Genomic DNA, 14602 nt, shown 5'->3' on the forward strand with positions numbered 1-14602 from the left:
TCACAGTAGCTTCAGTACTGTACCTGAGGTTTGGACAGGTGAACTTAAGGGTGGGTGCACATTCTGCTGGTGCCTTCACAGTCTTGCCTCGTACCCTGGGTCCTCGCAGTCCTTGTCCCCGCTCACACCTCCAGCGCTCGGGGATACAGGTGCCACCGCTGTCACGGCAATGGAACTCATCTCCCTGACCCAGTCTGGAAACCTACATGTCAAGCAGACCACCATAGCCCCTGTGCCCAAAGACGCCATGGTAACCTTCCTAAATGACTACCACCCGTAGCACTCCCATCTGTAGCCATGAAATGCTTTGAAAGGCTGGTCGTGGTTCACATCAACACCATCCTCCCAGAGAGAAAAATGTGCAGTTATACAGCTAATTTCTGCACTTCCTACATTTGCCATAGGATGGAGAGAAATGTTTTCAGTTTTTAATATGATATCTGAGTGAGAGTGGCTAACAAAACCAATAGGGGCTCGATTGGTAATTTGACCATGATTACTACAACTTACCAGCCTCAAAAATGTTGGCAGGCGGCTTGTCAGGTGCCAATTCCATATATACATCTTTGAAAAGCTATGCTGTGACAGAAGAGAGAACCAAAAATTATCTCCCTCATGACAGGGAGAGTCCCAGCTATTTCACATTTTAAATATTAAAAGCCTTTGTCTGAGCTGTCTGCTCCAGAGTATTCAGAACATGCCCGGAGGTTAGCCACCATGCTAAATTGAATTAACTTATGATGGGTAGTGAAACAGAAAAAGATCTGAGAAAAGACAATCCTTACCTGGAATGATGTATTTACAGACAGAAAAAGTTTAAAAACATTGCGAAGGATTTCTGAAATGTTAGGCTAATGTTGATTTCAATTTAAGTCAACCTATCTAAGTGGAAGGAACCAAAGGAGGAAACAATTGATTTGTCATAGCTGGAGTGTTAAGAAAAACTGGGGCTATGCTCCATCCATGCTAACATATCATAAGATACCTTGCCCAATGGATTGTTTCATTCACAAGTAGTATGCCATTATAGATATCTTTATTTTACCAGGTAGGTTGACTGAGAACCTGTGCTCATTTACAGCAGCGACTGGGGAATAGTTCACAAGGGGAGAGGAGGAGGGATGAATAAGCCAATTGAAACTTGTCCAAGCTCACCACAAGGCGGTCATCAGGCGGTCCCCCACAGTCGTCATCCCTGTCTGAGCGCCAGGACTCTGGGATGCATCTCCCGTTGTCACAGGAAAACTGGTCAACCAAGCATGACCCATGAAAACATCAATAGTAATAGTCAGCATTTGCTGACATTATTTATTACACTGAAGTTCCCTCTATAAAGTTACGTTTTTCTAATCTATTGTACAACATTTACATTGTGTTTTTCATTAGCAGTATGATCTCAATAAGTACTTTACGTGCATTGACTAGGCCTAGGCTATTTCAGTGATTGAATCCACACCATAATAGTATGGGAAGCTTTCAGTAATGTCTGATATTTTGCATTTACTGTTCATGTTCTTTGTTTTGTAACAGCAGACCATGTGTGTTGGATGTATTTTTCTTTAGTGCTAAAGGGTTTCTTACAGGAAAACTGGTCAGCTTGGCATGACCCCTTTTTAAACATCCAGTGTAATATATTCAGCATATTATTACATTATTTTAGTGCTAAAGGGTGATCGCATCTGGTTTTGGTTTTCTCCGTGACACAGTCGTCTAGAGAATTGGCTAGCTATCTGATTTACAGTAATCTACTTCTCCACAGAGAACAAAAGTGAGCGATGAAAACGTGAAACAAAGGATATCGTTCATATAAATCGCCATTTTCTTGCTGGAATCATACTATTCATGTTCAGGATGCGGCATTGTATAAACGTCTGGCAACTGAAAATGCTTTTTAAGGATGCAGTGAAACCAAACTTTTTCTCATCTCTCCTAAGCAACCCCCATGTCCCCAGAGGTCAAGTCTTCTGGATGGAGAAGATGATGAATTATTGCAGTATATAGATACATTAATGATGTGCAGTGACTTTAGAAACCATTGAGAATCTATGACATACGCGTCCCCCCACCAACACAGAAATCATGCAGAAATGCAAGTCTTGTAAGAGTTCTCTTCTTCTCTCTTGGCTCTGAGTATTCTCCAATGGCCTCTGCTCTGACAGAACCTCTCCCAAATAGGTATCTTGTTGGAGAAACTTGGAGATCATCCAAGTTTGTTCTACAACATGGAATCTGTCGACGCATCCTGGTCCATATGAGCTAGAAGGGCCTATTAGTAGAGCAGACAGTAGCATACCAGAGCAGGTGAAGTTGGACTCGTCTCGTTGTTCCCATAGTCATTGGTCCGTCTGGAAACCTCTTGGGGATGCAGCGGTTGTTCAGACACTTGAACTGATCCGCTGAGACGCTACGATTATCTGTGTTGGAGCAAAAATTGCTTTGATATTTAGTCTTTGTGAACTTTTATGAACCCTCTCACTCCACTGGGTTACCACCTTTAGTTGTTTCCACTCACTCCTACTCTCTCTACTCAGCCTAACCAGCTCCACCTGTCCCTGCTCACTCGGCTCGTCTCTGCCAAGCTCGCTGCAGCCCCACCCACTAACCTCTCCCAGTATTTATAGCCCTGTCTTTCAGCTCTCTATTTGTCAGATCGTCTGCAAAGCTCACACACCCGAACCTGTTTGCTGTAGCTTCCTGGCTCACACCTGGTTTTGGCCCGGACCTGCCTGTTTTTGGATACTCTTCTGCCTCAGGAGATCCAGACCTGCTTCTGCCATTACGACTCTGACCTCTTCCAATCCCGGTAACTCTGACCAGCCTTCTGCCTTGCTACTACGTATTTTGGATTTCCCTTGAACTGTACTGCTGCCTGGTTTCATTTCGGCCCGTTGTGTCTGCCATATTTCCTCCCCCCAGGACTTCTGGACACCCAACCACCGGGCGTCATCGGACGCATCGCTGCCACTGAGGGAGGCACAGACCCAGCACATCGAGACCCGGGATAACCCCTGGAGCCCTTCACTCCTCCCTACATCCCTTTCCCTTTAAGTTTAAATAAACTTTCTGGTGTAGCGTAGTGGTCCTCTTATGCGTCTGTCTGAACCCGTCTGACAGTCTTGATCTGACCATCATGGACTCAGCGCACACTTCCCCCGCGTGAAAATGAGCAACCCCACCGCCATGCTACGCTGGAACCACACTGAGAGAGCTTGGGCATGAGCGTCATCTCTCTCTGGCTGGTGACACCAACAGCATCAGCAGTTCCAGCATCACCAGCAGCAGTCCCAGCAGCAGCAACAACAACTCGCCATGATCATTCAACTCCTCACCAACCTGACCCCAGCCAGTCTGCCCACCAGGCCTGCCCCCGAGTTACTGCCCCGGTCATTGCAGCCAGCTGCTCGGAACCCAAGATTGAAGCCCCGAGCGGTTCAACGGCGATTCAGCAGGTCGGCCATTCCTGACTAGCTGCAAGCAGTTCTCCTTGCAGCCAAGGACCTTCGCCACGGAGGGCTAAAGTTGGAGTATGCCATCACTCACCTGTGGACGAGCTCGACTCTGAGAACAGCAGGGTGGACGTCAAGCCCATGTGCAACCTTCGACCTGTTTGCTGAGGAGATGCTGAAGGTGTTTGACCTGGGTTCCCCAACCCCAGCAGGCGTCTAAGTGAACTGTTCAGTATTCGACAAGGCAAGCCATTGCAATCGCGAACCATTCCATCGACTTCGAACCCTGGCTTCAGGCGAAGTTCTTGAGACACACCATCGTTGGTGACGTTCCATAGTTTGGCTGACTATATCAGGGCAGAGTTGGTCTCCCACTGGGCACCTTCCACTCTTGGTGAAGCCATCGCACTGACTGTCAGGATCGACATTGGGATACAGACCCGTCGTCGTGGGAGGGCGCCCAGGAATCCACCTACCGGCATTCGGAGAGATCCGACTGGGCTCCTGTTATCCTACTGCCATTCATGCCCAGGTCAGCTTGATCCAGTCTGAGCCTGGAGATTGGGCGAGCCTCTCTCTTGCCTCCTGCAGACGCCAGCGCCCAGCCTCTCAAACCTCTGCACTCTATTGTGGAGGTAGTGGACATCGTGTGGTAACCTGCACTTTAAAGGGCCGAAGCTCACGGGCATAGGGGAGTCCGGTTGAGTTCAATGACCATCAGTCCTCCCGACCGCAAACCCCTGCTGCAAGTTCACCTCCCGCCTCCCTGACTCAACTCACACCCTGGCTGCTCTGGTGGATTCTGGCGCGAAGCCAACATAATGGACATCAAGCTGGCACGCCAGCTGGGACTGGAGAACCTCCGATTTGTACCTTCTATTCCCTGCCCGGGCACTGGGCCGGACACTCACTCGGATCGGTCACTCATGTCACGGCCCCGGTCTCGTGCGGTGTCAGGAAACCATCAGAAACTATCCAGATTCCCCTGCCCTGCCAGGCCAACCTCATTCTGGGTTACCCATGTCATGTGCGCCTCAGCTCGACTGGGTGACCGGGGTGATCGGGAGTGGGGAGGACTGCCCGAACCTGCCTGCTTGCCGCCACCTCGCCCCTCGGCCAGTACCTACTAACTCCGCTCCTGACCCCTCCAGGACCCTGTGTCCGATTCTGCCAAGTCCCTGCATCGTTGCAGCTCTGACCTGGGCTGTTGAGGAACAGGTGCTGGGAGGCTCTCCATCAACCAGCCAGGTCCCAGCACTTGCCCAGCTGACCGCCTTTTGTCCCCGAAGACCTGAGGTCCCAGGTCGTTCAGTGGGGACATGACTCCCTTACAACATGCCCTGGCTCCACCCGCACACAACCTGCTCGCCCAGAGGTTCTGGTGGCCCTCTCTGAGGAAGGATGCGAATTCGTCCAAGCCCTGCCCCATCTGCAACCAACACAAGTGGATTCTGCCAGACCCCAGCTGGATTGCTGCAGCCCCTGCCTGTGCCCAGGAGTCCGCTGGTCCTGCTATACGCCTTGTCCTACTCTCTTCACGGCTCGTCGATGGTGAGGCCTGGTTTCCCCGTCGCCGCCTGCTTGGTCAGACGGAGGTGGGGTCTCCAGTACCTCATTGACTGGGAGGGCTATGGACACAAGGAAAGGACCTGGAGTGCGCAGCTAGTCGGATTGTGGATAGGACTCTCATCACGCTTTCCTGGCGGCATCCTGATCAACCTGCAATCTGTAGGGGCCGCCCCAGAGGATCCTAACGTCCGGCCCGCTCGGCTTCCTGTCCTGTGCCTGATCCTGTCACGGGACCTGCTCCCATCTCCCGTTCACGGCCCTCGGCTTCCTCCGAGGATGAGGGCGTTCGCTGGGGCCGTTCGGAGGAGTTCTAGCCCTCCTCGGCTCCCTCCTCCCGCCCGGCGTGGTGTTGCTCTTAGGACTTCTGGGGCCGTCCCTTTGGGGGGTTCTGTCATGAGCCCTCTCACTTCACTGGGTTTACCACCTTTGGTTGTTTCCCTCTGCTCACCACTCTCTCTCTCTACTCAGCCTAACCAGCTCCACCTGTCCCTGCTCTGCTCGCTCTGAGTACTCTGTTAGCTGCGCTGCATTGCCCTAGCCTCTCCCAGCTGTTTGCCTTTCTGCTGGCTCTCCTTTGTCAGATCGATCTGCAGCTCACACCCGGAACCTGTTTGCTCAGCCCTTCTGGCTCACCCTGGTTTTGTTATTCCCGGACCTGCCTGTTTTTGGATACTCTTCTGCCTCAGGAGATCCAGACCTGCTTCTGCCATTAAAACACAGCTGCTCTTCAATCCCGGTAACTCTGTTGCTTCTGCCTTTTTACTAAATGTTTTGGATTTCCCTTGAACTGTACCTGCCTGGTTTCATTCCGGCCCGTTGTGTCTGTGTTTCCTCCCCCCAGGACTTCTGGACCACCAACCACGAGCGTACATCGGACTTCGCACATAGAGAGGGGAGGCACAGACCCAGCATAGACGGACGCCCCTGGAGCCTTCTCCTCATCCCTTTCCTTTAAGTTTTAATAAACTTTCTGGTGTGTTGTAATTGTGGTCTCTTGTGGGTCTGTCTGAACCGTGACAGAACTGTCATCAAAAATCAAAGTATATTGATCACATACACATATTTAGCAGATGTTATTGCGGGTGTAGTGGAATGCTTGGAGTTCCAACAGTGCAGTGCTATCTAACAATATAAAAATGCATTCATATTAACGTATTCATCGTAGATACTGGATAGATAGCTAGAAAGTATGACAGAAAAAAGTCACACTAGCAACTTCATTCTTGCATAGATGATGTGTGTTGTTAATGTCAACAACCATAAAATAAATCTGTCTCTGGGACATGTCCTGTTCCTTCATAACTGCAAGGAAATGATACAGTATATGTTTTCTAACACTTTTTTGCAGAATAAGACCTACAGCAGATGTGCGGTTCCTCATCACTTCCGTCCCAAGCAGTCATGGTCCCCATCACATTTCCAGGAGAGGCCTGGATACCAGCGCTGGTTCCTGCACTGGAACTCTTCATTTCCCTTTCTTATCTCTGTGGCTCCCATGGATCCTAGATCACCTCCCAATGTGGCTGCTGCTCTCACACATTCACAAGTCCCTTGCTGGCTCACCCTTCATACTCTGCAGAACATATTATCAAAAGCCTAAATAGAACAGTTGCAGTTATTATGTGCTGGCATTGAAAATCCCAGTACCAGCATGGCCATTCGACTTTATGACCATATCTTATCTGCTCATTATTACTATTGATTTGTTGGTCATTGTGATGTGGAGTGCCCAGAGCTGAACAGGCCTTTTATGCCCAAGATAAAGTGTATTTGAGCATTGCTTACAGGAGCAGGTGAAGTTATTCTTGTCCGTGTTCTGGTTGTCATGGGCACACATCTCTGCTATCAGAATGGCCAGACACAGGCTACCATTACCATCCATTGTTAACCGACATGTGTCACTAAAGATCATTCAGATAACCTTCAAAGTAGGCTAAATCAGATAATTCTTACGCTTGCAGCTGCGCATTTATTTATATTGCAACATATTAGGAACCCACTTAATGTAATGCTGGTTAGATACACCGTGATTCGGAAAAGTGTTAGACCCACTTGACTTTTCCCGACATTTTTTACGTTAGGCCTTATTCACAAAATGCAGTTAAATAAAAACAATTTCTCATCTAAGCTACACAATATCCCATAATGACAAAGCAAAAACAGGTTTTTGAAATGTTTGCAAATTTATAATAAAATTAACAGACAGAAATGCCTTGCATTTTTATACAGTGGGGAAAAAAAAGTATTTAGTCAGCCACCAATTGTGCAAGTTATTACACTTAAAAAGATGAGAAATGTTGTCATTTCCTTCATAGGTACACGTCAAGCTGCGACAGACAAATTGAGGAAAAAAATTTAGAAAAGAAATTACATTTGTAGGATTTTTATAACGTTGTTTACGCCGTGGAAATAAGTATTTGGTCACCTACAAACAGCAAGATTTCTGGCTCTCACAGAATTGTAACTTCTTCTTTACAGAAACCTCTGTCCTCCACTCGTTAACTGTATTAATGGGCCTTTATGTTTGAACTTGTTATCAGTATAAAAGACACCTGTCCCCAGCCTCAAGCAATTACACTCAAACTCCACTATGGCCAAGACCAAAAAGCTGTCCAAGGACACGAGAAACAAAATTGTAGACCTGCCAGGCAGGAAAGTTTGAATCTGCAGCTAGGTAAGCAGCTTGGTTTGGAAAAATCAACTGTGGGGCAATTAGGAAATGGAAGACATACAAGACACACAGTAATCTCCCTCAATCTGAGAGCCACACAAGATCTCACCCTGTGGGAATCAAAATGATCACAAGAGCAGGTGAGCAAAAATCCCAGAACCACACGGGGACCTAGTGAATGACCTGCCGAGCTGGGACCAAAGTAACAAAACCTACCATCAGTAACACACTTTGCAGTGCCAGGCGTGTCCCCACCTGCTTAAAGCAGTACATGTCCAGGCCCGTGAAGTTTGCTAGAGTGCATTTGGATGATCAGAAGAGGATTGGGAGGAATGTCATATGGTCAGATGAAACCAAAATTACTGCTTTTGGTAAAAACTCAGCTCGTCGTGTTTGGAGGACAAGAATGCTAGGTTGCATCCAAAGAACACCATACCTGCTGGCGACATAGGGGGTGAAACATCATGCTTTGGGGCTGTTTTTCTGCATAGGGACCAGGGCTGACTGATCAGTGAGAAGAATGAATGGGGCCATGTATCGTGAGATTTTGGTGAAAACCTCCTTCCATCAGCAAGGGCATTGAACATGAAGCGTGGCTGGGTCTTTCCAGCATGACAATGATCCCAAACACACACTTCCGGGCAACGAAGGAGTGAAGCCGTAGAAGAAGCATTTCCAAGATCCTGGGTAGCTAGCAGTCTCCAGATCTCAACCCCATAGACAATCTTTGGAGAGAGTTGAAAGTCGTGTTGCCCAGCGGCCCAGCCCCAAAACATCACTGCTCTAGAGGAGATCTGCATGGAGGAATGGGCCAAAATAACAGCAACAGTGTGTGAAAACCTTATGAAGACTTACAGAAAACTTGTTTGACTGTGTCATTGCCAACAAGGAGTATATAACAAAGTATTGAAAAACTTTTGTTTTTGACCAAATACTTATTTTCCACCATAATTTGCAAATAAATTCTAAAAAATCCTACAATGGGATTTTCTGGATTTATTTTTCCTACTTGGTCTGTCATAGTTGATGTGTACCTATGATGAAAATTACAGGCCTCTCTCATCTTTTGAGTGGGGAGAACTTGCACAATTGGTGGCTGACTAAATACTTTTTTCCCCACTGTAAGTGTTTAGACCCTTTGCTATGAGACTCGAAATTGAGCTCAGGTGCATCCTGTTTCCATTGATCATCCTTGAGATGTTTCTACAACTTGATTGGATCCACTGTGTATTTTCAATTGATTGGACATGATTTGGAAAGGCACACACCTGTCTATATATGATCCCACAGTTGACAGTGCATGTCAGAGCAAAAAACCAAGCCATGAGGTTGAAGGAATTGTCCGTAGAGCTCCGAGACAGGATTGTGTCGAGGCACAGATCTGGGGAGGGTACCAAAACATTTCTGCAGCATTGAAGGTCCCCAAGAACACAGTGGCCCCCATCATTATTAAATGGAAGAAGTTTGGAACCACCAAGACTCTTCTTAGAGCTGGCTGCAAGGCCAAACTGAGCAATCGGGAGAAGGGTCTTGGTCATGGAGGTGACCAAGAAACCGATGGTCACTCGACAGAGCTCCAGAGTTCATCTGTGGAGATGGGAGAACGTTCTGCAGCACTCAACCAATCAGGCCTTTATGGAAGAGTGGCCGATGGAAGCCACTCCTCAGTAAAAGGCACATGACAGCCCGCTTGGAGTTTGCCAAAAGACACTAAAGACTCTCAGACCATGAGAAACAAAATTCTCTGGTCTGATGAAACCAAGTTTGAACTCTTTGGCCTGAATGCCAAATGTCACGTCTGGAGGACACCTGGCACCATCCCTACGGTGAAGCATGGTGGTGACAGCATCATGCTGTGGGGATGTTTTTCAGCGGCAGGGACTGGGAGACTAGTCAGGATTGAGGGAAAGATGGAAAGAGCAAAGTACAGAGAGATCCTTGATGAAAACCTGCTCAGGACCTCAGACTGCGAAGGTTCACCTTTCAACAGGACAACGACCCTCAGTACACAGCTAAGACAATGCAGGAGTGGCTTGGGACAAGTAGCCGTCCGCGACCGGGACCCATGGGGGGGCGCTACAATTGGCCCAGCGTCGTCCCAGGGTAGGGGAGGGAATGGTCATGCGGGGATGTAGCTCAGTTGGGAGAGCATGGCGTTTGCAACGGGCCAGGGTTGTGGTTTCAATTCCACGGGGGGTATGAAAAATAAAAAATATGTATGCACATGTAACGTGTAAGTCGCTCTGGATAAGAGCGGTCTGCTAAATGACTAAAATGTAAATGTAAATGTAAGTCTCTGAATGTCGTTGAGTGGCCCAGCCAGAGCCCGGAATTGAACCCGATCGAACATCTCTGGAGAGACCTGACAGAGCTTGAGAGGATCTGCAGAGAAGAATGGGAGAAACTCCCCAAATACAGATGTGACAAGCTTGTAGCGTCATACCCAAGAAGATTTGAGGCTGTAATCGCTGCCAAAGGTGCTTCAACAATGTACTGAGTAAAGGGTCTGAATACTTATGTAAATGTGATATTTCCGTTTTTGGTTTTTAATACATTTGCAAAAGTTACTACAAACCTGTTTTTGCTTTGTCATTATAGGGTATTGTGTATAGATTGATGAGGGAAAAAAATACAATTTAATCAATTTTAGAATAAGGCTGTAACGTAACAAAATGTGGAAAAAGTCAAAGGGTTTGAATACTTTCCGAATGCACTGTATATGATTCTAGTTACAATGACGCTATTATACCAAATACTTTATTCAAAACTTTCATAAAACGGCTTTATGTCTGTATTCCCCTATTCGCATGCCAGTCAGAGAGACTGTTTACATGACTCAGCCAAAGGCAGAATCATCCAAACCCCGCTGCTATTAAAAGTCTGAGCGACAACATCAACAGATGAAAACGGAACACTGTGTCTGACGGATCGTTTGGCGTCCTCCTTGAAGTAGATGAAACTTTATTTGGAGTGGAGGATACGAAGAGCGGTAAAAAGGAGGGATGAAGTCTGAGGTGAAATAAGGCATATGAAGAAGTTGTGAAGGCTGAGGTACGTGGCACCCAGCTGAGTTCAGCGTTCCTTTTGGGGTATTGAGAGACAGGACAGACAGGTGCTTCCCTGTGCCAACCAATGACTGTTATCATGACAACCCCAGTGCAGCTGAGTCTGAAAGCATGGCCTGGGGTAACTATAAGTAGCTGTTAAAGGATTAGAGTCGGTGTACATTTGAGGACATCCTCAGCTTAAAATTCTCATTGAGTCAATCATTTCTTTGTTTATGACTCGTCCTCCATGGCTATGAGGTTTGGCTGTTAGAGAAGGGTTGCACCAGACAGACTAAAATATGCCTGACCCCTACTGTAAGGAGCCTGAGTGCCAGAGTTGTGGCATATAAAATATGCTAAAAGGGAAAAATCTAAAGAGAATCTTATGACTTATTAACTGTCATGCATTTCAAACCCCCTGGCTGGAGCAAAGCCCAAGTTTAGCACTTCAGCCATTTTCAGTGTTGTAATTTCATCGAAGGTCCCCTCAGTTCACCATCTCATCAGGTTTGATGAAAAAAACTGGTTTCACAGGGTTGAGAGACACAGGGATCCTGTACTGTATCATAATGATTATTATATATCCCACTAGTCTCTGATATATTTATATTCCAAAAAGTGAGCCAGTCTTGTATTTAAATAGTTTTGGTGCATGACAATGATATAGTGTGATCGTGTATTTACCTTGCTGCCTTTGAGCATCGTACACAGATAGCCCAAAAGAGGGGGTTTCTCACTTCTCATTAGAGCAACCTGCCCTGACTGCAAGTCCAGTTGGAAAATAGAGGCGTTCATGTAATCGGTCCAGAAAACGGAATTCTGGTGCAGGGAAATTCCAAAGGGATGGTTTAATTCTTTGCCGTTATACACCACCTTTGGATAAAAGAAACAAAGAACATGTTAGACAATAATTCACAGTTAAAAGCAACTTCAGTCATGTATTTGCAACCATACAAATATTGAAAATAAATGTACATATTCAAATGTAACTAAACATATTTGTTGATGGTATAGTCTTAATCAGTAGAAAAGAACACTCACTCATTTACTAACCGTTCTGTGGGTGCCATCGAGGGAGATTTTCTCTATGTGGTCATAATAAGCATCGCACCAGTACATGTTACTGGCGCCATGGTCTAGAGTGAGTCCGTTAGGCCACAGTATGTCTGAAGTGACAAAGTCCTGCCGGTGGGATCCATCCATCCAGGCTTTCTCTATCCTGCCAACACTATCGTTCACCTCGTCCTCCTCCCAGTCTGTCCAGTACATCCAGCTGAAAACCAGAAAAAAATGAATTATCAATACGATGGTTTAGCATAGAGAGGTAGATCATTTAGCCCAAATATACACAGAGTATACAAAACATTATGAACACCTGCTCTTTCCATGACATAGGCGAGTAAGGCAAAGAGTCGAATCAGGTTGATGGGTGGCTGACCAGGTGAAAGCTATGATCCTTATTGATGTCACTTGTTAAATCCACTTCAAATCAGTGTAGATGAAGGGCAGGAGACAAGTTAAAGAAGGATTTCTAAGCCTTGAGACATGGATTGTATATGTCTGCCATTCAGAGGGTGAATGTGCCTTTGAACCGGTATGTTAGTAGGTGCCAGGCGCACCGGTTTGTGTCAAGAACTGCACCGCTGCTGGGTTTTTCACACTCAACAGTTTCCCATGTGTATCAAGAATAAGCATCCAGCCAATTTGACACAACTGTGGGAAGCATTGGAGTCAACATGGACCAGCATCCCTGTGGGCCCGCTTTCTACACCTTGTAGAGTCCATGCCCAGACGAATTGAGGCTGTTCTGAGGGCAAAAAGGTAGGGAGGGGGGGGGGGTGTAACTCAAACCTGTTTGGTATACTGAGTGTATATACTGTATATATTTTAAGACATGATACCAAATGTGTGAAAATCAAATCAAATCACTCTAAAGTTCACGAAAAGCAGCAGACACTCTAGGCTGCTCTGACACTGTTAAGCCTGTTATACCAGAGAGCAACACACTACTTACATTTTTTGCCAGAGCAGCAATTCACAGCATTTCAGTCTCCATCTCACCTCTAAGCTCATTCTTATAATTAACTAACCGAAAAGTGTCCAACCTCAGCTCCTTTCCTCAGATGGAGATGTAGCCGCGATTCAATCCAATCGCGCTTTGTCGGATATGCACTTTTAAAGGCAATGTTTCAGCATTTGTGGAGACCGCATTCAGGTAAACACTGCATATGTCGTCTCAGAGTGAAAATTACCTTTAAATGTCAAGTGTGCTAAAATGTGGATCTACCACTGATAGGATAGATTCCCGGCCAGAGTCAATTTACTCAAACAGTACCAAAATTGGGTCCTAACATCTTATGTCCAAACCAATATCTACTGAAACGTCACTACATGAGGAGGCCTTATCAGGGTGTGAACTGTAAAAATACATTTTCACCTGTGCAGAGGGTCCACCACGATCACTCTGGGGTGAGACATATCTCCCTCTAACAGAGTTCTCTGGTTTGTGCAGCTTTCTCCAATCTGGCAACGCTGATTGTTTTTCCTGTAGCCGTCATTTGTCCAGTACAAGTTGTTCCCTATCCAGTCCACTGAGATCCCTCTACGTTATCAAGGTCTAGGTCAGGATGAGAGGGGAAAAAAAGAGGCAGAATTAAATGCATACAGTACCCTGCTGTTATCCTCTACTTGATTATCCCTGCAGGAGCGTAATCTATCACTGTCTCCAGATCGTCGTTAACGGAATCGAAACCCCAAAGCATTGTTCTAGAATCTACTGTAGCAGATATATTAATCATACACAACACAACAGCCATGCAAAATAATGCTGCTTACACAGAACGCTTTTGGGTATTAGAGATTGACCTAATTCGGGGACACAACTTTAAGACCTTTCAAAGTATGAATAACCTATGATTCATTTGTGTACAGAGGTGTACAGGTACATGCTAGGTATGTAAAGAAGATGTAGGACTCCTATCCTCACATAATCTCAGAACTAATATCTTGTGTAACTGCGTCAGATGTTCGATTATGTTCTGGGGGAGATGTATGAGGAAATATACTAACAAGACTAGCGAAGTTTCCACCCCCTCTAAATGGAAACTCTCAACCAAAGCATGGGCCAAATGTCCCCTACCCTTCCGAAATTTGAAAGATGCGAACACCTGTGAAATTGTGATTTGTCCAAAATATCTGCGCACCGGAACAGAGTTCCTCGTTAGTCGTCGCATCTCACAGTCTGTTGACGGATGCTATGATACAATCCTATGTTACCTGCGTCTGTCCACATTAGTTTAATCCTCACATAACTTGGTTGGCATGATTCTCAATTCATTAACTTAAAGGTGCTATTTTTTGTCAACATCTGGAATATCTCATCTAAAGGTTACTTGAAGTTTTTACCTAACAACCAGAACCATCTGAATGCACTGACCATCTTTGAGGATCGTTTTTTCGATTGGTCCCATCCAGTCTTTGTCGGCCAATCAGAAAGCTGGTTGTGTCGGCAAAGTATATGTGGCTGGTCTCTGCATGGAAGCCGATCGCCCGTGGGTTTACAAGATTGTCAATCTGTACCATGTGCTCAGCCTCCGATTTGCTATTCAGGTCCAGGCCTCGGATGACACCAGGTCTCCCTCGTCCGTAGAACAGGAATACCTCATTCACAGGCTCTGCAGAGGGAGGTTATAATGCATTATGAAGAGGGTGCTCATAGGAAGTGTTATGAAGATGACATAAATAAACCATCAGCTACTAATCTTCTTTACCCTGAACACTGCCAGTGTGTAATTAAATTGACATGATTAGCTTTTCTTCCATCCAACACAGGAAATTAAACCATTTGACAAAACGTATCCTATCTAAGA

The 14602-nt window shown here is 46.1% G+C and overlaps 1 pseudogene; it reads right to left on the reverse strand.

Moving 5' to 3' along the window:
- The window catches only part of LOC123485869, a 92666-nt pseudogene that overhangs the window by 42419 nt on the left and 35645 nt on the right, over nucleotides 1-14602 (reverse strand).

Source organism: Coregonus clupeaformis, unplaced genomic scaffold (genome assembly GCF_020615455.1).
Source record: "Coregonus clupeaformis isolate EN_2021a unplaced genomic scaffold, ASM2061545v1 scaf0878, whole genome shotgun sequence".
In the NCBI taxonomy this organism is placed as follows: Eukaryota; Metazoa; Chordata; class Actinopteri; order Salmoniformes; family Salmonidae; genus Coregonus; species Coregonus clupeaformis.